Below are 25,966 nucleotides of genomic sequence, written 5' to 3' on the forward strand. Positions count from 1 at the left end.
AGGCTTGGGGGCTCCATGTTTTGAAAGATTCCAGAGTGAGTCAAGGCCAACCAGATTAGATTTCCTCATCAGTGTAAATTTCAACACACCTGATAACCTATTTGACTATATTTTACTTGTAAGACAGAACCTCATTGCATACACCTCCCAAGAACCAACAATTTTTAAGGACAGTATTAGCTACTACCATCAAGAGGTAGAAAGTATTTGCAAAGTGCCTTCTCTATCATGAGCTTTGCAATTTGCATTACTATATAAAACAATAAATTCTCTTAGAGATCCCCAAATATTTATACCACTATTTTCTACCTTCTCTACTAAGTAAATCAGGAGGCAAAAATATCACCTTTATTACTGTCTGGGGCCAAATGGTAGATGTGGCTTTAGATCTCTTTGCCACACGTGCTTGCACTATTAAATTCCAGTGACTGGCAAAGCTGAACTAGGACAAGATTTCCCACATAGAAGGAGCCTTCTTGGGTCCAATTTATGACGCAAAGGAGCAGAAGGGAACTCGTTGTTTCTGGAGTCAAGCTTGTACTCAGGAGGAAGGAAAAGGCCAGCTATGATCTGAGTGTGCCTAGTTATTCTTCTCAAAGAAGTCACTCTACCTCTCTTGAGTTTACAGTCAGTAAAGCAGCAAAATGTGTGCCTAGGGAAAAATCTTTCAGGAAGAATTTCAGAGAAGGTGCTTCCCTCTAACCCAGAATACTAGTACAAGTCCACACTGCTTTATCCATAACTTCAGAATCCAAAAAGCTCTAATTTATTTTTTTATTTGCAGTCAACTCATTTGGCTACAAAACATCAACTGAACAGATGTTACACCATTTATTCATTGTTCCTACTTGGGGTGAATAGTCATGATTTTTTGTTATAGACATAGTAACCTGTCATTAAGCTATTGTCTCATACTCCAATCCACCCTTCCATATTTGGCTCTGAAAATCTGGGGCTGAGATTTTCTCCTTTGCCAACTGGTTTCTCATTCTGTTTTACTGGTAAGTGGCACTAATGTGAGGCAGAAACGGGGGAGGAGCCTTGCTTCTTTCTGTGGTTTCCTGCTCCAACAGAACCACTTCCACAGTTGGTTCCAACCTCCAGTTTCTTCTGGAATCTCCAGAATCAGCCTCATAGCTCTAGCTGGGCAATGCCTTTTTCTAACCTTCTAAGTTCCCATAAACTCTTCTTGCTGTTATTTTCTCTGGATCTAGAGATTTGTTTTGTTCTTTCATCTCTTCAATGCTTGTATAACGCATCTTGTACATGAAACTTCCAGTATTGAAGTACCTAGTGAGATTTCTCTTTTCTTGACTGGACCCTGACTGATACTGGCATGTTACCCCAGGACCTACTGGGTATATTATGTAATATATGATATATGCCATATGCCATATTACCACTCTAAAATTCAAAAACTTGAGAATTCCAAAATACTTCTAATGCTTAAAAATGTGAATAAGGGATTAGAGAAAAGTATTTTTGTAGAAATTTTTGAATGCCCTGGATTGCTTTTTGAAAGGGGAGACTCCTGGGTGACACTAGAGATTTCAGAATCTGGGGAAATGGCCTGAGCTCCAGCATTATTAAACAATCTCCCCAGGTAAGGCCTGTTGCTTGGCTTAAGAACCACCCTCTTCTATCCACTAGAAAGCAAAAGGGGCCACATATACCTTAGTGGCTACTCTCCTAAGTGCACATAGAGAAGCTGTGAACTGACCATTCCAGAAAGTTCTTATTAATTTGCTACACAAAAGCCTATGTTCTGGTAAGTATCCATCTGGGGAAAAGGGAGGAGATAGCCTATTCTTTCCTGCATTGCCCCAACTGAAAAACTAAAGTATGTGTATTGATTAACTTTTGAGGCTGGCTTCCACCAGTACAATTCTTGAGACCGCCCAGTGATGAACTCCCTGTGAATTAGGGTTGAGCAGTTTTGTACACTTTCTTCTGGTATCCAGCCTCTAGTTCCCCTCAGCCTCTATACTTGGTGAATTCATCCAGCTGCTGTTGCTTTTTACATTGGATCTTCCTTACTTATTACCACTTAAGGATGCTTACGGAGATACAAATGGATATTTAACAACTGTCCTAATATCCTATGCTTTTTGAACTTTGTAGGCAAATGAAACTATGTCTGTAACTTCTTAAGAAATGCTCCCTCTCAATAGAGATTAATCAAGAATCGTAGTGTTCAAAGATGAGATGAGATATGCACCTAAGTTGCAGACCAGATAGTGGAGGTGTGTGCATAAATACTTGTATTTAATTGATGTTACTAAGTAGTTAACAGAAAACCTTCCCTCTGCGCAATATAAAATATAGATATAAAGTTATTTAGATATCGAATCTGTATACAAATATATACAGTCACAAAATCACAGGCTTAGAATCTACATGTTAGGCGTAAAGTGACCTTGATCATAACTGACACCTAATCATTACATAGATCAGTAGCCTCCAAATCTTTTCAATTGTGCACCATTATATTTGTGTATTTAATGTGAACAGATATATGTGAACTACTGTATTAATACAATATTCACATTATAAACCATACAGAAAAATACGAAAGAAAAAAACAAATATACCCAGAAGCTCCAGTGTTGTCCTCATCAATCTAAGAGAGCACCCGGCATGTACCATCAGGTGCACGTACCTGGAGATCACCGGGGTAGCAAAAGTAATCACCATCCACATAGAAAGGGAAAGCAAAGCAAAAACACCAACAGCTGATTTGTCAACCATCAATGCGAGATCTCTTGGGTAAGCATATTGAGACCCTCTTTGTTTGCTGTGTCAGCCCATGAGAAATCTTGTGTTGCAATTTTTCCTGTGGGTAATTGTGTGTGGTGTCTTATCTTGCTTTCTCTTCTCACTATCCCATGGTTTAGTTTTATGTTACAAACATAAAAGTTGTTGAAGGCACGTCACCCATCACATTCCTGCTTTATTTTTCCCTTCAATGTAGCCCCTTCTAACATATTGTGTGGCCTTTCTACAGTCCCTTTATTTTCCTAAAAATATTTTTTATTATCATGTAGATGTATAGCATGAATATCAGCACATGTTCCCCAAAGATGGATTTTCCACAAATTAAAATATTCTATTTAGCTCTAAACTATTTAGCTGGAAACTAAAAATATACTACCCACTGTGAAATGAATTACTCATACATTGTGTGTCACATTTTAAACTAGCAACTCTATAACCTTAAAATACAACTCAATCTTAAAGTATTAATTTTGAAATGATGCATTTGTGCTAATGATTTACCAGGAGGAAAAATCCTTTAATCTAACCCTTTTGCTTATGAACTTGAAAGTTGAACTCCATAGAAATGACTGACTGCAACAGCAGGGCTTTTCACCAGCTGATCAAAATTAACAGTTTCTTTCAATTGTTCTAATTAAGACCAAGGGGAGTTCTGGAATGTACCAACAGTATCTCAAATTGCTCCCTTGCTTAAAAGTAGCTCCTGGGAAGGAATGTCAGCTTTTACCTTTCCCTACAAATAGTTTAGTCTAAGTTGCTATTATTACTATTTACTAAAAGGCCTTCTATGAATACATCCCATGAGAATTTTTTTCAGTTTTATTTTGTTACATTAGAAGGGATAACAATTAAAGATGAGAAACATAACCATCTCGAGTAGAAATTTGTTAGAAACCGGATGGTCTATCAATGATCTGTAAAACTGATGACAGCTCTATAAATATGGGTTAATGTTTTACAGAGTAATAATTTTATCTTACTCAATAACTACTTCACATTCATACTGGAAATACAATTAGAGAAATCAGATAACTGAAGCATAATCATGATAAAAAATATAAAAATTAAATGTATTTAAATCCTAGGTAATATAAGAGTATTGCTTTAAAGTGTATACTTCTCCTTCTAGCTGAATATCTCTCAAGGAACATTTTCTACCCTTCAAAAGCAATTCTTTCCTACTAAGTTGTAGTCTTTTGTCACTCATCATCCAAAGTTCTGATCTAGGTTATTAATAAAACATGTTTTCTTAGTAGTAATTTATTTCAAACTTATTCATTCATTTCCTTCGAGATTCTTGTTCCTTACTATTTAAATAAATCATCTACCTTAAAAATGGTGAAGAGGCATAAAAGCAAACACCAATATCTTCATCATAGAAGCAAAAACAGGGTAAAGTTCAAAATCTTCACCTATGTGTAATTTAACAGCAAGTTACTCAAATGGTACTTTTAAGGTGATAATAATTAAATTAAGAATTGAAGGTCAACCTACTGAACAAGTGTCTTGTGTATTATGATAAAGAGTTCAGATCCCTAGAAGTCAACCAAACACCAGCTTGCTTATAAAGTATGCTTGTGTTATGAGTGATGAAAATATGTTGCCTTGCTTCATCACCATTTTAAGCCATTTCTTCTTTGAATGTGGCAATTCTCAGTTTAAAGGCCTTTAAGAGGGCATACTCTTTAACCTCATACACAATCCCTAAATAAGTAATTGACTCTTTCACCTCTCACCGCTGTGTTAAGATATAAGCAATCTCTTGTTGTAATTAGCATTCTTTCCAAGGAGAAGGATGATGGTTGGGTGTCTAAATGGGCTAGCAGTCTTCAGAGAAGCATTCTCTTCCCTGGGGCTGGATGCAGACTGTTTAAAACTGCTGTGAAAGTCAACAGGATTAACATGGAGTCAACTTCCTTGGGAAATGGAGCCAAAGAGATTCTAAGGAGACAAAATACTTCAAGGCAATCACAGTAGTGGTGAAAATCTCCAGGCTTACTGGTCCTGTCACATCTAATTTAACTGATGACATGAACATTAAGCAGGGCCACAAATACTTTTTTTTTTTTTAATGAGCTTAAACTCCTTTTTTTTTTTTTTACTTCCTGAAAGCTTAGGATATTTCCATTTTTTTTTTCAAACAGAAACTGAAAAAAGTCCATCATAAAAACTTGGAAAATACCTTCTGTTTATTTAGACATGCATGCAAGATTAGCACCTTTAGACAGAAGCACTTTTGCCACCAAATTTTAAACTGTATTCGAGTGTTTCTTTTGTTTAACTTGCAATTCTTATCATGTGTCTTTGAAAAGTCTTAAATATGCATAAAAATTTTAATTTATAGATAAAGATTCATAAAAGTAATTTATATTTTGTGGAATTTTTCATGAAAATTTCTTCAAGGATTTGAGTATTTTCTCATTATCAAGTCTCATATCTGAGGATTTAAATATAAAAGTAGAAAACAGAACTTCAGTAGACAATTTCATTATCTATAAAACAATTATTTCATTGTCAATAGGTTAAGTCCAAATATTCCACTAATGATAGGTTATTCTTAAAGATAAAAATTTGAAATATAAAAAGCTATCATTCCTTGTTTTATTTGTATAATTAGAAAATCATTTTATTAACTATGTACAAATCATTATGATGCAAATTTCTAGTAAAGAGATACATAACACTTAGTTTCTCCCTCTAAAGCATGTAAACAGTAGTGGGCTAATCAGACATATTTATGAATAACAGTATTAACTATGGACGGTGGGCTATGTCTGGAAATAACCAGCTTCCAGGCTGAAACTTCAACACTGGTGTAACCATGTGGACCAGCATTAAGTTCCATCCCAGGAGAGTTGCAGATGTCAAAAACCAGTCTGGGTCTATGCGTGGGAGAAAGACTGGGGCTTATTTACCAAATTTAAACCAGATCAGCTTCCTAAGGAAAATAATTTTTATTTTGAGAGAAAATATATAAATAATTATTTTGTATTGTTATGGTTACTTACTGGTCTAGGAGTGAAGATTCAAATAAATCTGGGATGGAGTTCAATTCATTTATTCATTAACTTGTTCATTCATTTATACATGCAATCATTTAATAGAAAGCACTTGGTGCATACAATGTGCTTAGCACTGGTTTAACCCCATTACAACTACTATTTACACCTTCTCATAAGATTTGTTTCTCCTGGTATATGTAATGATATGGATTTTCCTAAAGTAAACTAATTCTGTTCATGATTGTTGCACTGGCTTAAAGTTAACTGGGATAAAAGGATGCAGAAAAAGCAATGATAGAATCTACCATGAGGGAATCTGTGCCTCTGGGAGAAAAAATTAATATTAAAATAAAGACCAAGCCAACCTAATATGGGGGGTTCAGTAATAAAGTATGAAAGTCAGTAGGGTATAGCTTAGTGGCTGTTATTTAAAGTCTTCTTGACCCAGGCACACTGGACAGGTTATGCATCCTAAGAATGAAAGAGTGACATTGTGACTCTGTGACATTGTGTGACATATTGTGCATAAGCCATCTCATTAAACACTTGTACTACTTTGTGTCCAAGCAACCCTGCTATGTGATCCCTATAAATGTGTAATATTGAATAAAAGGAACCTTTCCTCTTCTTACTGTGAAATAAATTTAGAATTAGCACAGCTCTATGATAATTGAGAGAATAATTATTTAAGATAATGTTTTAAGAATCTAAAATTTAATTGTATCTTAAATATACTGAACTTATTTATATCAAAAAGGGATCCTTGGAATGGATCCTGAAGGCCTTGTATTCTCACAGGTGGGGGCTGATTAGGTAGAAAAATTCATATTCTAAAGGGAAGCCTTCAAATTTGTAGAGGTCATTATCTACCTTCAAATAAAACCAAGAGTCTATGAAGGTTAAATCCTAACCTTCTGGCATACCTAAAAATGCTACATTGGCTTAGGGTCTTTTTATTCAATTCCTAAGACTGAAATGTTAATGGAAAAAATTGAAGATAGCTAAACTGGTGTCTTACCAGAAATTTACATTTTCTAGCCTATTATTTGTTTAACCATTAAAATACTATACTACCCAGGCTCTTGGATTAGAAGAATTAATATTGTTAAAATGGCCATACCATCCAAAGCAATCTACAGATTTAATGCAATCCCTATCAAATTATCCATGACATTGTTCATAGAACTAGAACAAATAATCCTAAAATTTATGTGGACCCAGAATTGCCAAAGCAATTCTGAGGAAAAAGAACAAAGCTGGAGGCATAACTCTCTCAGACTTCAGCCAATACTACAAAACTACAGTAATCAAAACAACATGGTATTGTCACAAAAACAAACACAGATCAATGGAACAGAATAAAGAGCCCAGAAATAAACCCATACACCTACAGTCAATTTATCTTCAACAAAGGAGGCAAGAACATACAACAGAGAAAAGACAGTCTCCTCAGCAAGTGGTGTTGGGAAAACTGGACAGCCTCATGTAAATCAATGAAATTAGAACACTCCCCCACACCATATACAAAAATAAACTCAGAATGGTTTAAGGACCTAAACATAAGACATGACACCATAAAACTCCAAGAAGAGAACATATGCAGAAGAGTCTCTGACATAAATCATAGCATAGATCAGTCTCCCAAGGCAAATGAAATAAAAGCAAAAATAAACAAATATAAAAATAGTACATACATAGTATAGTACAGATGCCATCAGAAAACTACTAGAGCTAATCAATGAATTTGGTAAAGTTGCAGAATACAAAATTAATGCACAGAAATCTCTTGCATTCCTATACAATAATGATGAAAAATCTGAAAGAGAAATTATAGAAACACTCCCATTTACCATTGCAACAAAAAGAATTAAATACCTAGGAATAAACCTACCTAGGGAGACAAAAGACCTGTATGCAGAAAACTATAAGACACTGATGAAAGAACTTAAAGATGATACCAACAGATGGAGAGATATACCATGTTCTTGGATTGGAAGAATCAATATTGTGAAAATGACTATACTACCCAAAGCAATCTACAGATTCAATGCAATCCCTATGAAATTACCAATGGCATTTTTTACAGAACTAGAACAAAAAATCTTAAAATTTGTATGGAGACACAAAAGACCCCGAATAGCCAAAGCAGTCTTGAGGGAAAAAAACGGAGCTGGAGGAATCAGACTCCCTGACTTCAGACTATACTACAAAGCTACAGTAATCAAGACAATATGGTACTGGCATAAAAACAGAAATATAGATCAATGGAACAAGATAGAAAGCCCAGAGATAAACCCACGCACCTATGGTCAACTAATCTATGACAAAGGAGGCAAGGATATACAATGGAGAAAAGACAGTCTCTTCAATAAGTGGTGCTGGGAAAACTGGACAGCTACCTGTAAAAGAATGAAATTAGAACACTCCCTAACACCATACACAAAAATAAACTCAAAATGGATTCGAGACCTAAATGTAAGACCGGACACTATAAAACTCTTAGAAGAAAACATAGGAAGAACACTCTTTGACATAAATCACAGCAAGATCTTTTTTGATCCACCTCCTAGAGTAATGGAAATAAAAACAAAAATAAACAAATGGGACCTAATGAAACTTCAAAGCTTTTGCACAGCAAAGGAAACCATAAACAAGACCAAAAGACAACCCTCAGAATGGGAGAAAATATTTGCAAATGAAGCAACTGACAAAGGATTAATCTCCAAGATTTACAAGCAGCTCATGCAGCTCAATAACAAAAAAAACGAACAACCCAATCCAAAAATGGGCAGAAGACCTAAATAGACATTTCTCCAAAGAAGACATACAGATGGCCAAGAAGCACATGAAAAGCTGCTCAACAGCACTAATTATTAGAGAAATGCAAATCAAAACTACAATGAGGTATCACCTCACACCAGTTAGAATGGGCATCATCAGAAAATCTACAAACAACAAATGCTGGAGAGGGTGTGGAGAAAAGGGAACACTCTTGCACTGTTGGTGGGAATGTAAATTGATACAGCCACTATGGAGAACAGTATGGAGGTTCCTTAAAAAACTAAAAATAGAATTACCATATGACCCAGCAATCCCACTACTGGGCATATACCCAGAGAAAACCATAATTCAAAGAGACACATGCACCCCGATATTCACTGCAGCACTATTTACAATAGCCAGGTCATGGAAGCAACCTAAATGCCCATCGACAGATGAATGGACAAAGCAGATGTGGTACATATATACAATGGAATATTACTCGCCATAAAAAGGAACAAAATTGGGTCATTTGTTGAGACGTGGATGGATCTAGAGACTGTCATACAGAGTGAAGTAAGTCAGAAAGAGAAAAACAAATATCGTATATAACGCATGTATGTGGAACCTAGAAAGGTGGTACAGATGAACCGGTTTGCAGGGCAGAAATTGAGACACAGATGTAGAGAACAAACGTATGGACACCAAGGGGGGAAAGCTGCGGGAGGGTGGGGGTGGTGGTGTGATGAATTGGGCGATCGGTATTGACATGTATACACTGATGTGTATAAAACTGATGACTAATAAAAAAAATAAATAAACTAATCAAACTTAAAAGCTTTGCACAGCAGAGGAAACAATAAACAAAATGAAACGACACCCTATGGAAATATTTGTAAATGATGCAACCAATGAGGGGTTAATTTCCAAAATATATAAACAGCTCATACAACTCAATATCAAAAAAACAAACAACCCAATCAAAAAATGGGCAGAAGACCTCAATAGACATTTCTCTAAAGGAGACATACATGACCAATAAGCACAGGAAAAGATGCTCAGCATTGCTAATTATCAGAGAAACGCAAGTCAAAACCACAATGAGGTATCACCTCACACTGGTCAGAATGGTTATCATCAAAAAGTCTAAAATAATAAATGCTGGAGAGGGTATGGAGAAAAAGAAACTCTCCTACCCTGTTGATGCAAATGTAAATTGGTGCAGCCACTATGGAAAAACAATATGGGGTCTCCTTAAAAACTAAAAACTGTTACCGTATGATCCAGCAATCCCACCCCTGGGCCTATATCCAGAAAAGACGAAAACTCTAATTCAAAAAGATATATGCACCCCAGTGTTCACAGCAGCACTATTTACAGTAGCCAAGACATGGAAGCAACCTAAGTGTCCATCAACAGATGAATGGATAAAGAATATATGGGGTGTGTGTGTGTGTGTGTGTGTATATATACATACAATGAAATATTAGCCACAAAAAAGAAAATATTGCCATTTGCAGCAACATGGATGGACCTAGAAATTATCATATTAAGTGAAGTAAGTCAGACAGAGGAAGACAAATATTATATGATATCACTTATATGTGGAATCTAAAAAATAATACAAATGAATCTATTTACAAAACAGAAACAGACTCGCAGACATTGAAAACAAACTTATGGTGACCAAATGGGAAAGGAAGCGGGGGATAAATTAGAAGTATGGAACTAACGGATACTACTACATATAAAATAGATAAGCAACAAGGATTTACTGTATAACACAGGGAACAATATTCAATATCTTGTAATAAGCTATAATGGAAAATAACTGGGAAAAAAATATACATATAGAACTGATTCACACACCTGAAACTAACACAATATTGTAAATCAACTATACTTCGATTTAAATTTTTTTTAATTTTAAAAATAAAAAAATTAAAAATAATAAAATGCTATACTAAATCTTAAAATAATTTACCAGGTTTTCTGCTCCATGAAAGTCTTTCCAATATAAAGAGCCATTGCTAAGAGATCAAATAAAATACTTCAGTAGAATTTGAGAGGTCGAAAATTGGGCTATTTGAAGATAATACACTTGAATTTGAAAAACAAATATATAAAAATCATAGAACCCAATATGTAAGGAATCCATCATATACTCATGTATAAATTTAAATTTAAAAACAAAACAAAAAACATTATTTTGCAAAATTATACTACCAGAATCCTTAGGAAAAAATAACAGCTGCATACACCGGAGATAGATAGATAGGTAGGTAGATAGATAGATAGATAGAGAGATAGATAGATAGATAGATAGATAGTTAGATACGTCTCCAGGCTACAGCTCTTCAGAATGCTAAATATCTGCAGGAATAGAGGTTACTCAGCAGAAAGAACACTTTAATATGTAATCTAAAATAACAATCTACAGTTGTACTCTTATTAGGACTAATGGACTAAAGTTTACAGAAATGAAAGGAATCCATCCCATTTCCCAGTAAGGAGCCTTAAATAATTGGATATATAAACTTGAACACTCAACTTTTTCAGTTGCAAAGAGAATATAATAGTTGCCTTTTATTTTACCTCATGTTCTACCAAGAGATAATAGACATGAATACATCCTGAAAGAAAAAAAACATTAAGGCAATTTAAAGAAAAAATAAATTTACATGTGAAATTGTATAAACTGATAAACATGAATATCTTATTTATTTTTTTATCACAAAAAATAGACCACAAGTAGGGTTATAATTTTCCCAAGGCACTTTTCACCTAAAGAGGTGATAACAGCAGTATCTACACCAGCACTGGCTCTGTTTGCTCACAGATTAGTTCTTCACAGTTCAGCTGCTCTGCTCTGTATGGTAGGAGGGCTAGCTTCTGTAGGCTCCCTAGGTGCCTGCATTGCTGACTTCTAGCTACGTGTGGCTCGGGAGAGACACAGGTGGAAAACTGGAGATTAGGAGAACGGGAGAAGCTAGAATAGTTCAACTCCTCCTTCGGACAGTGACTCCAGCTGCAACCACATCCCCTCCATAACTTCAACTTCCTCCAGAGTTTCTGGTCTAGTTACAGTTTCTCTTGGGTGAATTATCTCTAAATTCCCTTAACCTCTCTTCCTATCCATATCCCTTCAGCCTTATGAGAGCAGCTTCCTGCTGTTCCGAATCTCTCTGTTGCCTCACTGTGCCATAGGTGGCATCTTGACTCTGTCATCACCAGTGTAATCAATTCCTGCATTAAATTCTCTCTGTTTGAAACATGCAGGGTAGTATTTGTTTCCCTGGTTGAACCCTGACTTGTGTAGTAGTTAACACATTTATAATGTTTACAATATGACATGACTGACTTCCTTCAAAGTGCTTTATATTTACTAAATCAGTTAATCTTCACATAACGATACTAGGGAGGTTATTAATATTATCTAAATTTATGAAAAAGCTCAAGCACTGAGAATTTTTATTAATTGCCAATGTTCACACAGGTAGTAAGTGGTGGTGGCACAATTTGAATCTAGATAGATTACGTTCTTAACCATGCACTTATTCCTCTCTGCTAGCATTGGCTTCACTACCTTTAAATAGCGGTATCACCTCTATTATCAATATATCACCTACTCAAGCATTTGATCAGAAATATAACACCCAGTGTCCAGAGTTCCATGCCATATAAAAACCTGGAATAACACCAGGCAAAGAGGAAGCATTCAAGAATTCAAGAAACTTTAGCTATTTTTATTATTATTATTCACTTAATTACCACATTTGAGGCCCAAATTTTGTCTCAGAAATATTTATTACTTTAAATTTTTAAATTTTTCCAATTAAATTTCAAAGATTTCAATAAACAGTAAAAGTAACAAAAAATAACTCCAATGATAATAATCATAATAAGAGAACTGCTATATTATTACCAAACTCAATTTTGTCAAGTAAGTTTTCTATCTGTTATCTATTGTTATTTCTATAAAGGAAAAATGTTGTGACACTAAAATTTGGACAGATATTGAGAAAAGAGTAAATTTGAAATTAAATAAATTTAGTGTTATGAAAAATTTACTAAATTATTATTTCATTCCATAGCAGACTTGTGAAATTAATCTACAGACTCTACTCTTGGAAAAACATTTCTCTAAATAATGTATTGCAATAATTACAGCAATTAAAAGCACTAATAACCTACTAAGTAAAAAATTCAGAGTTGAGATAAATACTGTTGTTTGTTAATATACAGTCTCTTTCCTCCTTTCTTCACAAGTTCTAATTTTGCTCAGCAATTTAATTTACTCCTACATGTCCACATGCCTTGGCAAAAGCTGGTCCATAAGCAGTTCCTAAAGCTAAGTCCAGATTAGATCAAGCCACTCAGTGATCCTGCCTTGATACAGAGTCCTAATTGTGTTTTCTATTCCATGCAGCTCATACTAACTGCTACAAGGATAACAATGAACAATAGATATTAAATTTTAAGAGTTTGAGTTCAAATCATATTGTTGTAAGAGTAGTGAATCCAATTTACACTTAACTGGTCATGTATCCCATACAGGATCCGCTATATAATATTTGGGGCCCAGTGCAAAGTTAAAACACATAAACCCTTTTTCAAAAATTATTAAGTGGGTAACAACTGAGCACTAATTCAAGTACAGGACCCTTCTGAGCATGAGGCCCTATACAACAGCAGGTCTCATGCCCATGAAGCCAACCATGGTCCTAAAGAATGTCCCCTAACCTCTTTATGCCTCAGTTTCTTCACTCATTAATTGGCAGCATTAAAAGAGTATCTATGTTAGTAATTTGGTGAGCTTTCTTCAGACCATCAAGGATGTATGAGTATAGGTTATTTAGAATCTTTGTTGATAGGTAAAATTAAGGGTGAGATTCCAGTAGGAGAATAATTTAGGATGGACGAGGGGACAGCAGTCATCATAAGTCAAGTACACCCTCTTCCTCCCTAAGCCCCTCCACCCAACCCCTGTGACTCCATAAGTAAACAAATGTGAAAATATTCATTAACTACGAAATAATGTGAATTCCTGTTAAATTATAATGTTGTTCTCTGTGTGTGTGTGTTGGCGTGGGTGGGGTGACGGTCACTATTTATTTGTTTGGATTGTGAAGTAAAAGGAGTTTATGAATGATATTTCCTCTTCTTCAAAATTACAAAGGTATCTTATGATTTAAAAGAGCCAGTAAACGAGACTAAATCTGTACCTGGCCAAAAGAAGAGCCTCATCCTACAATTTTCATGTCTTTAAAAATACAAATGAACCACTATAGCAGGAATGATATGAGAAATAAATGATGGCATCATGGCCATTTGCAAATATAACACATATAATTGGATCTGTTTGCATATGTCGTAGTGCACACCTGATCTTTTCTATGCATAATGTTAAATAAACATTTGCTTTAGGTAGTATTGCTCTTTGGCAGAAATGTTAAATACATTCAAATTCAGAGTGGTTTGCACATAACCATTTCACACATTCCTCTAAACCAGTCTTATTCCTTTAGCAGTAAAAGGAAACAACAACAACAACAAAAATTCTTTACAACAGGGTGAGCAGAAAAAAAAGAAAAGTGGAAATATTTTTACCAAGCTGAATGATTACTAATAGAAATAAACATCATTCTAAAAAATTAGAAAATCTGTGACTTAAAGATGTAAGAAAGCAGATTCTCTGAATCAGTATGAACCTGGGCAGCATTATTAGGTGCCTTTTCCCAGCGAACCTACAGTAAAAAGCCATAAGGCTTGCACCTGTCACCACTGTACTGAGATTAGTTACTCTGCTTGGTGTGAGATTTAAGTATGGTGCTGAATGCTGTTTCACATGACAATCTGAATAGGTTGCCTAGAAAATGAATATAAAGTTTCCATTGTTATTTTTCTTAGGTTTTTAGTCCCTTTATATCCCTACTAGAAAGATTTTCTTTTAACATGGAACTCTGATATGTTGCCATGTACATAGATGTTTTACACAAATTACAGGCCCCTTTGATCCATTAAGATATAGCAGCATAAGACATTCATTTTCTTGAAGAAATTCTAGGCTTCTAAAAGGAATTTAGTAACAGGATCCTACTTTGGACCTCACACCACCAGGGCTGTCAGGCTCTTCCTTCTCTGAGATTGGAATACAGGTAATAACAAAATGACTTAATAGCGGAAGAACACATTACCTTATAAAAGACAATTTTAACTACTCCAAACCTGGATAACTCATGTTAGCTCTCAATAATTGCTGTTATAATGCTAGCTACTTTAGTTTCTCCAAGAGACATCTTTTGCCTGTTACTTCTCCCTATTACGGGAGATGAGATAATTCCATAGATTACCTACTATTGTTAGATAATTATGGCCACACAAACCAGAAGGGATTTCAGATGCAACACCTAGGTAGATGGAGAATATGACGTAAATACTCTTGTCCATCAGTGACCGCATGTTTGGGAAATGGATAAATTAAGGGCTGAGTTTGAATCTAAAGATATCACCACCATTATGACTCTCTTCCTCTGCTGTCATTGACCAGAAAGAAAACAATGGCCAGAGATCATAGGGTTATGCTAAGACATGGCCTATCTTGGTGATTTTACTCAAGAAGTACAACTTGAAGAAAATCAACATAAAGTAACTTGAAGCAAATTATCATTTGCTGAGGAATAATATCTATAGACAGATTTTCTCAAAGGCACATGGTCTTACTTCTTTAAAAAAGAAACGCTCAGATTAGGATTATCTATCAGAGAAGCTTGGATTTTCCTATGACTGGGAAAGTTACCACTATGTTTTCTTACAATATTAGTCCAATTTCTTTGCAATGATGTGCAGAAGTATTAGATGGTGGGGAATCTACAGCTTATTGTAAAGTGACTCATCTATGACCAAACACAAACAGAGCCAGAAATAGTTGTGATTAATTTTATATCCCAACACAAGGCAGACATAATAACATCTTTAACAACAGCATCTTCAGTAAAAAGATGCAAAAGTGAACTCTGCATGTATAGCCTGATTATGGTGTTTGAATGTGGGAAAAAAAAAAACAAAACTGTAACACTCATTGATTGATTCAATTAGTCATGTGTTTATTCATTCAACATGCTTCACATTATTTCTTTCCAGAGCCGATCACATAGCATCCCTACCATAATGTATTGAAACAAAGAACACCCTAGGAATTTCTTAAAAGATACTCCTTTATTTGGGTTCATTCTTCTTCTATGGGTTCCCCAAAGACGACACCCCTTAAAATGATCTCCTAATATATTTCTTGATTTCAGAGCAGGCTGAGCTTCTCTAATGGATTATCTCCCCCCTCATCCAGACCCTCTTCTATACTCTTTGTCAGGAAATGCCCGCCAGCTGGAACAGCAGGACAAAAGTACAGCTGGGAATTCCTGGCCCACAGGTGTCCAGCCTCGCATTTGATAGCTTGCCAATATCAAAGCTAGATTTGTTGGGGGGATCCCCACAGTTGTTTCACAGAAAGAAAATTATCCACTGGCACTAACAGTAATAATCCCCTCCTCCATATCTGACTTAGTACTTGAGCTAGAGCCACAGGCCCCTTTCCCCACCAAAACTGAACCAGTATCAAGTTCTCCATCCTTTTAACAAGTGGGTGGCAGACTGTCAGGATAGGAATTAGATGGGTACACGTGGCACCACCTGCTTGAAATGCTTCCGAGTATTTTGTGTTTCATTATTGCTGCACACCATTGTACCATTCTTTCTTTTCTTGCCAATAACCATTGTACCATTTGTTTGAGCTTAAAGTTTGTCTCAAACTCAGATTTTGGATAAAGAGAACATGAAAGGGATTTTTTTCCATTGAGAATATGGAACAAGTCAGAGAAAAGGTAATTATTTTGCTGTGTAGAATGGAATACTAATTGGAAATCTAATTGCAAAGTATATAGGTTCATTAGCAGATGGATGAGAAGTGAGATTATTGATTATTCTCCAGGAGATAATTATTTTTGGCGGTTGGTTTAGCTGAAATGCAATAATCAGTACACTGTGTATGCCTAAATAATATTTATACGTACAAGATTCAAATATAAACATCTGTAATAAGTTGTTAATCATTTTATGTTTCAGCTAAGCTTTACACAGATAAATGGACTGGCACTTGCTGACCTTGTAAGATGGGGTACAGTTTCACTGTATCATCTTGAGTAAGACAGCAGACAACAGAGAAATTGTTTGCAAATAGAAGGAAAGGATGAGACAATGTAACCAAACTTTAGTCTGAGTTAAAGAATCAGGGCAAAGACTTCAAAAAAGTGTTTTCAAACTTCCTGAAGATGATATAGAGTAGTTAAGAGAGGCTCTGGAGTAGGACTGTCTACCCACAACACCCAAAGTTTTCTAAACAGCCCTCAATGTATATCCACAAAGACTATTGCTTAAGTTTATTTATTTTTATCAGTTGGGGTCCTGGCATGTAAGATATAGCACATTTAAATAGCACACTTGAGAATTTAATAAAAGAACCATTTGTAAATGGGTGGGTGGGAAAAAAAATGAAACTAACAAGGACTGGTGCAGTTCCTAGCACAAGATCTGAATGTACAAGTAGAGGGAGCGTTTACTGGAACTTAGAGAGTAGTTGTAAAACAGGGAAGGACAACTCACAGCAGATGCAGCCTTAAAACAGAGGGTTAGAGCTACTGCCAATGCAGACAAGGAAGGAGACAGGACCTCACTCATCACCTGCCCCGCAGTCTCCTGCTGGTACCCCACATTGGCCTAATCCAACCAGAAGCCAAAGGCAAGGGAATCCTATAATGAAGTCCATACAGTTTTGTCTCCCAAAGAAATAAGCAAGGAGTCAAATGGTAGAGATATGAAGGGGAAAAATGAAAATATCCTGTAAAATCCACACATTTTGCCTTGTAAAATGTATTCTTTTTCTGTTTTCAGATCATGGCTGTGTAATTTCAGTTCACAATTTATTGTATTCTTTTCTAAAGGTCATGAGCAAATAAGAAGAAAAGGAAAAAATAAATAGTAAAATAGCAGAAAAAATGAAAAAAGAGGGAAAAACGAAAAAAGGAAAGAAAGAGGAAGGAAGGAAGGAAGGAAGGAAGGAAGGAAGGAAGGAAGGAAGGAAAAAAATCACTGCTATAATCCTGCATCTATAACTGATCATGAGACCCAAATTGATAATTTCAGTTTTTGTTTCCCATCACATATTCCATGCTCCCCTTAGCTTTAGTCATCCATCATCTAAACTGGATAGTGTCCTTTCCCTACTGGTGTGAACCAAACCTTCATTTTCCTAGGATCTGAGTCCTTGGTGATCTTATCTTTATGGAGTTGCTATAGCTTTCCACTGACAGGAATATTAGGCAAGAGAGTGCTAAGGGGTACCTAAGTAAACCCCCTGGGCTCTTGTTCCTCCTTGCCTCGAATGTATAGCTGAAAGTCAATATCCCCATTGATAATTAGGATCACTCTCCCTGACTTTACGTGACCCCCCTCTCTCAGCCTTTTGTTTAAACAACATACCCAAAACAGTCCAGGAAAGCCCTCAACTTCCAATTCATCTGACCTATGACAGTGTTCTCAGATAGGATTCCTCTCCTGAGTAGTAAGTAGGACTTCCAAACACACGAAGTCCAAGGTAGCAGAGAAGACAAGCAAAATGTTTTCCAGTGTGTAATTTAGTGGAATAATGAAGGGACCACTTCTATCTTTACCCTTTTGTCCTTAGAACAACAAATTCTGGGTATGAGATGGTCCCAGCAATTATCGACCACAAGTTTATAGCATATGGCATATCCAGTAGGAAAATGCCTCATGTTTTCTCCCAGCTGGCACCACAACTAAGTCTTCAGCAGGCTATTTATTCATCCTATCAAACCTGTTGCTACTGGGTAATGAAAGCCAGGTTCCACTGAGCCTCATAAAGCTTCTAGATAATTTTATGGGAGAGCCCACTGTTGAAATTCTTTTGCATAAAATGAATCATCTGATTAGAAGTGATGCTGTATGGAATTTTATCACAGTGATAGGTAAGGCATTCTTAATGTTCTTGAATGGTTGTTTTGACAGAAGCACCACCCAAAGGGAAGAAACCTAATTTGCATAAAATGTGTCAATCTCTGCTCCCATCCATGGGACAAGGGGACAATGTAATTTACCTGCCAGTGGTGGATGGTGCCCTGTTAGGGGATCAGGAATGTCCTCTGATGTTGGCAAGTTGAAAACTCAACTGGGAAAGAAGCCAGAACAATCTTGGTGAAAAGAAGTCCATGTTGCTGAGCCAATGTATAGCTTCAATCCCTGTGTCCATAGGCCTTTGTACATAAGCCTTTTGATAAAGGTTGTCTAGGGAAAGAAGCCAACTGATACCTTCAGGATAGGTCATCTTGTCTATCTGTTTAATGAGAGTCTCCTTTTAATGAATGGCCTCTGGTGGGCATTCTGTGAGGTATTATTATCTCCACATCCTGTTCCACTTATGAGAGGTCCAAGCACATACTTCTCACCTGGATTTCTTAATTATCACTTTTTTCTAGTTTTATCTTATCAACCACCTAAACTATTAGCCACTGTAAGTCAGTATCAATCCAAGCCTCAGGCCATCTCTTTCACATAAAGTGAACCACAAGAAATATCTAAAATCCTTCTCCCTAGGAAGACTTCCTTTTACTACTGTCTTTCAATGCTACTTCTGAGTAATGCTATAGTACTGTTATATGTCAATTCTCTTTTAGGTACTGAGGAAAAAGCCAAAAGAGACAAAGTCCCTGCCTGCATGAACCTAATAGTTTAGGGCTCATGTTCCCAAACTGTCTTGGTTCACAGCACCCTTAGTTTCTCAGTAATTTTTTGCAGCAGCCCTAGGCCAAAAGAAATACTTAACAGTTCCATTTATTAAATATTTAGGTCTAGGGACTTCCCTGGTGGCGCAGTGGTTGAGAATCTGCTTGCCGATGCAGGGGACACAGATTCGATCCCTGGTATGGGAAGATCCCACATGCCGCGGAGCAACTAGGCCTGTGTGCCACAACTACTGAGCCTGTGCTCTAGAGCCCGTGAGCCACAACTACTGAGGCCACGTGCCACAACTACTGAAGTCTGCGCACCTAGAGCCCGTGCTCCACAGCGAGAGAAGCCACCACAGTGAGAAGCTTGAGCACCGCAACGAAGAGTAGCCCCCGCTCTACGCAACTAGAGAAGGCCTGTGCGCAGCAACGAAGACCCAACACAGCCAAATAAATTAAAAAAAAAAAAAGTATTTAGGTCTAAACAACGCATTTATGTCCTAATACATCACTTAAAACAATAGTACACGTAAGTTGAAAAAATATTTTATCCTATTGTTTAATGACCACAATGAATTAGTAATGGAAAGTGTGCAGCTGTTGGGCACTGCCCAGACTTTGGAATTACATTAGAACCCACCATCCTCATTTATTAGTTCATATTGATTTTTTTCATGGTACTTGCATTTTTAGCACTGTCACCCCAACAAAAACCCAGTTTTGTAAAATATGACACCCCAAAAGAATGTAATTGATCTAACATTAAAACTAATATTCCTCAAATTAGCAGTTTATGTGGCTTCTGAAACATACTAAGTACAATGATGTTGCCCTCACATATTTACAATATCCAGCAGTGCCCCTGTGAGTTCACTGTGGTGGCCCAGTGCTCTCTGGTGCAGTTTATAAACTGCAGGCGTAGGGAGGTATGACAAGTAAATATAAAAAATACTAGTACATTATGAATTATCTAAAGAAAAATAAATCAGGATCAAGAGGTAGATATGAGCGCAATTTAAAATGGTTATCATGGGAGCACTGAGAGTGGTGAAATTGGATCAGACTTGAATGGTGTGAAGGAACAAAAGGAATAGTACTCTTCACAGAGAGAACAGAAACATAAATGTTCTGAGGGAGAAGCATGGTTCACATAAAAGAGGAAGATTAAAAACAAAAACAGTGTAGATGAAATTGAATTGTAAGGGGAAACAGTAGGAGATGAGTGAGATCAGGAATTTTCCAAAGGGGTTTAGGCTGTTTAAGACCTCATGCCTATAGGGAGTCTAGATTTTGCCTTGAGTGAGATAGGAACTATCAGAGTATTTTGAGAAGAATGACATGATCTGACTTAAAAAAAAAAAATTCTCGCCAAATATGTACACTGCAAGTATAGAAAATGTGTCCCTTTCATTCACTAATGTATGTTAAGAACCTAGAAGAGTACTTGGGTCATAGTAGATGTTCAATAAATACTTGTTTAATGAATGGTTTATATGTAAAGAACAAACTGAAAGATAAGAGTAGAAGATAAGAAGCCACTTAGAAGGTTACTGCAGGAGTACAAGGAGCTAACAATGGCTTGGTCTAGGGTAAGCTTGGAGAAAGTGGTAAAAGGTTATCAAACTTAGAATGCATTTTAAAGGTTGACTTAGAAGATGTACAAATATTTGGACAAAGGATGTGAAAGAAAATTAGAAATTAAGGATGGTAAAGACAGGGAGAAGAGCAGTTTAAAGAAATTAATAATTTTGGGCATACTAAGTTTGAGATGGCCATTAGATATCCAATTGGAGATGTTGAGTTCATAATATATTTGTATATTTATAAGTGTAGTGATATTACTATTCATATATTATTATTCTCATATATATGAACATTCAGAGTAGAGGTCAAGCTGGAGATATACGTTTATGATTTGTCATTATATAGATGCTATATAAGGTCATGGGACATTGTTGTCATGGAGCCTCATGTTCTCAGAACTTTTGGAATCTGTTGCTAGCATATTGTTTATATACTTTCATGTATGTATTTATATATTTATGTATGTTTGTGAGCTAACCTCACAAGTTTTTCTAAAAAAAAGTATATATTTTTAAGAAATATGTATGAGTTCCTTCCAGAATGGTTTTGCATTTGTTTCTGCCAAGCACCTGAGAGGCATCATCAGTTAAAGATCCATTTTTTGTTGTCGTTAATTTTTTATCTGGGGTGTTGAACTAAGTGAGAAGTATAAATCTAAATCCTAAACCTATGGAGAGCACAGGTCAACAGTTTTAATTTCTCAAATCCACCATGCCAGAGAACAGAGTTTTTATCATGTCTCTTAGGAGCACAATTTCCAAGGCCCAAGTTTAAATGGGGGGTCTCAATTTAAACTCCTTACTTCACCCAATGGTTAAAGCCTTGTTCCTTATTCATTTAGTCTTTAAAACATGAAGTTGTAGACAAATGGGGGATAATAACCTTCTACACATTAAGAGAAATTAGTGTTAGTTTGAGGGTTTCCCATGTGTTTTCTCATTTTTTTCCCCTTTGCCAAAAGATTTGCATTAACATTTATTATATTTTATGATTTATATTTTTATTACATTTATCATAGTTTTAATATATTTTATTCAACATCAACATTCTAACACCTAAAAAGAATATATGTAAAGATATGTCAGCGTTTTATCTTACTAGAACTGGGAGCGTTTCTCCATTTTCTCACTCTCTTTCACCATGCTAATTCAAATGTTGTCAGTACATTTTTAATTTTTAAGGTTTCATTGTATTTCTCAAGAATATTTTGAGCATGTTATTTTTCCAGTTCTAGATAATTTTTTTGCAAATGCTTTGGGTTTTGGGTGTCCTTTCTTCCTTTTTCCCCCTAGGAACAATGCAGATCTTAAATTTCCTTTAGTCAATACATTTTTTGAGTCAAACAACTGTGATACTTCTATTCGAAGCCTTGGGAGTACATCAGTGAACAAGATGGCAGAACCCCTGCCCACATAGACCCAATAGTCCACTATTTTTCTGTCTTCCATATTTACGGCTTTCCTCCTTATTTTCTTTTTTTATTTTATTGTGGTAAAAAAATCCATAACATGAGATCTACCCTCTTAATAATTTTTAAATGTACAGTACACTATTTTTAACTATAAACACAATGTTGTACAACAGACTTCTAGAACTTGTTTATTTAGTATGACTGATCTCTAGATAGCAACTCCCCATTTCTTCCTTTCCCCAGCCCCTGGCAACCATCATTCAACTTTTTTTCCTACAGGTTTGACTACTTTAGATACCTCATAAAGGTGGAATCATGTAAAATCTGTCCTTTAGTCATTAGCTTATTTCACATAGCATAATATATTCAAGGTTCATCCATGTTGTTGCAAATGGCAGGATATCTTTTTAAGGCTGAATAATATTCTAATATATATATATATATATATATGTACATATATCTCACATTTTCCTTATTCATTCATCCATGGACATTTACATTCTTTCCACCTCTTGGCTATTGCTAAAATTGCTGCAATGAATTTGGTAATGTAACTGTATCTCTGAGATCCTGATTTTAATTATTTTGGGAAAATATTCAGAAGCAAGATTTCTAAATAATACAGTAATTCTATTTTTAATTTTTTGAGGAACCTCCATACTGTTTTCCATAGCAGCTACACAATTTTATATTCCCACTAACAGTGCACAAGAGTTTCAATTTCTCCACATTCTTGACAACACTTGTTATTTTCTCATTTTTTGATAATAAGCATCTTAACAGGAGTGAGGTGATACCTCACTGTGATTTAGATTTGCATTTCCTTGACATTAGTGATGTTGACATCTTTTCATATGCCTCTTGGTCATTTGTATGTGTTGTTTAGAGGAATTTCTATTCAAGTTCTTTGCCCATTTTCAGCAGGGTTATTTGTCTATTTTTTACTATTGAGGTGTAAGAGTACCAAATATATTTTGGATATTAACCCCTTATCGGGTATATGGTTTAACAATATCTCACATTCTGTAGGTGGCTTTTCATTGTATTGATTGTTTCCTTTCCTGTGAATCAAGCTTTTTAGTTTGGTATACTTCATTTGTCTATTTGCTTTATCACCTGTGCTTTTGGTGTTATATCCAAGAAATCATTGCCAAGACCAACATTGTGAAAGTTTTCCCCTATGATTTATTTTAAGAGTTTTATAGTTTCAGGTCTTATGTTTATGTCTTTAATCTATTTTGACTTTATTTTTGTGTATGACATAAAATAAAGATCCAATTTCTTTCTTTTGTGTGTGGATATCTAGTTTCCCTTCACCATTTTTTGAAGAGACTATCTTTTCCCCATTATGTAGTCTAGGAACACTTGTCCATGATCAGGTCTGACCATATATGTATGGGTTTATTTCTGGACTCTCTATTCGGTTCTATTGACCTATATGTCCATTTTTATGCCAGTGCCATGCTGTTTTGATTACTGTAGCTTTATAATATGTTTTGAAATCAGGAAGTGTGAGGCTTCCAGCTTTGTTCTTTTTTCTCAAGATTGGTTTGGCCATTTGGGGTCCTTTGTGGTTCCATATGAATTTTAGAATTAATTTTTCTATTTCTTTAAAGAATGCTATTGGGATTTTGATAAGGATTGCATTGAATGTGTACACTACTTTGGATAGTGTTGGAAGGTGGAGATATTGAATAATATCCTCTGAACTGAGAAGGAGGCCAAAATATGAAGTGGGCAATTCCATAAAGTGCAACTATGAAGTTTATTGTGGGCAACTTATATATAGGCAGGAAAGAGTGGGTGGATGAACAAACTAGAGGCATTCATAGCTGCACTCCACACCACCCAAAGGGGCATAGGGAGATTTAAGGGAACAAAGCTAAAAATAGAATCTAAGTGAGAAGCACATCTGCACTGACTGTAACTGGGGATTTTTCTTCACCATGGGGGGATCTCCTGACCATTCACTATCTATGCAGCAGCAAACAGCACACTTCCAGTTTTCGTATCAGACAAAGGCAAGGGTAAAAGTTGGCAGGGAATTTATTTGGTTAGGGTGCATTCTGTGTGAGTAGGCTAAAGTTCAGTCACACAGAAAGGGGAGCACGTAGTACTGCAGGCCTAAGATGGAGCCGACAAAATGGAGTCAGTGTGGTTCAGCCACACAGATAGTATGGACATTTTAACAATATTAAATCTTCCAATCCATGAACACTGGGTATCTTTCCATTTATTTGTATCAGCACACACAGATCAATCTTGGCTAAGTTACAACAATAACAAAAAGTGAAACCTCATAAGGCATGGAGTCAATCTCCAGTCTAGGCTTTAGTTCATGCTTGATGGAGCTAACACCATGCCTCAAAGAACTCCTTTCCTATTGTATCATATATATATGTGAATATATATATATGAATATATACAAACATATGTATATTCACAAGAATCACATCAAAAAATCACATACATCATAACAGGGAGTTTAATCCATTTATATTTAAAGTAATTATTGATAGGGAAGAAGTTACTATTGCCATTTTGTTAATTGTTTTCTGTCTGTCTTGCTGCTTTTTTTCCTCTCTTCTCCTCTTTGGCTGTCTTCCATTATGTTTTGTTGATTTTTTTTGTAGTGACATGCTTTGATTTCTATCTCACTTTCTTTGTATATCTTCTCTATCTTCTTTATGGTTACCATCAGACTTACATAAAGCGTCTTATAGTTATAATAATCTCTTTAGAGCTGACAACAACTTAACTTCAACCACATACACATACTCTACACTTTTTCATTCCCCCACTTTATACTATTGATATCACAAATTTCATCCCTTTATATTGTGTATCCATGAACATATTTTAGTTATAGTTATTTTTATACTTTTGTTTTTAACTTTTAAATAAGAATTAAAAGTGATTTATGCATCACCATTACAGTATTATATTATTCTGTATTTGTCTATATATTTACCTTTGCCAGCAAGCTTTATATTTTCATATGGTTTCATATTGCTGTTTGGCATCTATTCATTTCAGTTTGAAAGATTCCCTTTAGCAATTCTTGCAAGTCAGCTCTAGTAGTGATAAATTCCCTCAGCTTTTGTTTATCTGAGAATATTTTTATTTATCTTATGCTTTTGAAGGATAATTTTGCCAGATATAGTATCCTTGGCTGGTAGTTTTTCCTTTCAGCACATTGATTATATCATCCCACTTTCTTTTGGCCTGTAAGGTTTCTGCTGAGAAATCCATTTACAGACTTATGGTGGTTCTTTGTACTTGGTGAGTCACTTTTCTCTTGCTGCTTGTAAAATCTGCTTAGTCTTTGATTTTGACAATTTGATTATAATGTGTCTTGATGGCACTGGAGTTTTGATTCTTTGAAAACAAGCAGAGTGACATGTATCTGTGTGCATATGTGAGTGTTTTCATGAGAGCAAACTGGATGGGTGTGGATATAGAGTTGGGTATACATGTGGGCTGAACGCAAAGTTTATTTAGTTCTTATCAGTGTAAGCAATAGAAAATTATTTTAATACAAATATTCATTATCAAAGCCATCTGATCTTTCTGGTTTTGGTACACTGCCATTTTCCATGCTGTGAAGCTCATCATCTAAATATCCATTTCTTTAAATC

Source organism: Eubalaena glacialis, chromosome 4 (assembly GCF_028564815.1).
Source record: "Eubalaena glacialis isolate mEubGla1 chromosome 4, mEubGla1.1.hap2.+ XY, whole genome shotgun sequence".
In the NCBI taxonomy this organism is placed as follows: Eukaryota; Metazoa; Chordata; class Mammalia; order Artiodactyla; family Balaenidae; genus Eubalaena; species Eubalaena glacialis.